Raw genomic sequence first — 603 nt, 5'->3', positions numbered from 1 at the left:
TGCGTTTTTGTAAGAAAAATATCCATATTTCAAACGTAATAAACACTTTTCTCTCATTTCCGGTATCTGTCATATGCGGGAGCCGTTCCGGCGGATGACGTAGGACGTCGGCGTAGCATGATTAGTGGCGAATGTGGAGAGAGAACAAAACAAAACGCCGGTCACGAATTAGAAGCACAAACCAATGATTTGCAAAGAAAAATGTCGGAGGATTTCAATATAAGCCAAGAGCAGACTGGTTTTCCTTTGCTAAAGTAAGGAAACTTTGCTTCCTTTGATCCTATAAACAAACTCATGAGACTAGCATATCTCAGAGGAGCGCGCATATGTCCTGCGTCATCCGTCGGAACGGCTTCCGCGTACGACAGTCAGCAGAAGTGAGAGAAAAGTGTTTATTACATCTGAAATATGGATATTTTTCTTATGAAAACACATGGATTCACTACAGGACGCCTTTATTCACCCCCCGGAGCCGTGTGAGGCACGTTTTATTATGGATGCGCGCATTTTTTCGCACTTTGACGGTTTGTGGACAGTTGAACAGAAACACCCGCTGACTGCAATGATAGAGCTTAGAAGTGCAAGGACAATTTTTAATATAAC

At 42.8% G+C, this 603-nt stretch overlaps 1 protein-coding gene across 2 annotated transcripts in view; it reads left to right on the top strand.

Annotated features, from left to right (window-relative positions):
- The window catches only part of LOC107700626 (alpha-N-acetylgalactosaminide alpha-2,6-sialyltransferase 5-like), a 13217-nt gene that overhangs the window by 1655 nt on the left and 10959 nt on the right, over nucleotides 1–603 (top strand). The window lies entirely within an intron of this gene.

Source organism: Sinocyclocheilus anshuiensis, unplaced genomic scaffold (assembly GCF_001515605.1).
Source record: "Sinocyclocheilus anshuiensis isolate Anshui unplaced genomic scaffold, SAMN03320099.WGS_v1.1 scaffold477, whole genome shotgun sequence".
Taxonomy (NCBI): domain Eukaryota; kingdom Metazoa; phylum Chordata; class Actinopteri; order Cypriniformes; family Cyprinidae; genus Sinocyclocheilus; species Sinocyclocheilus anshuiensis.
This window is presented reverse-complemented; position numbering and strand designations above follow the sequence as displayed.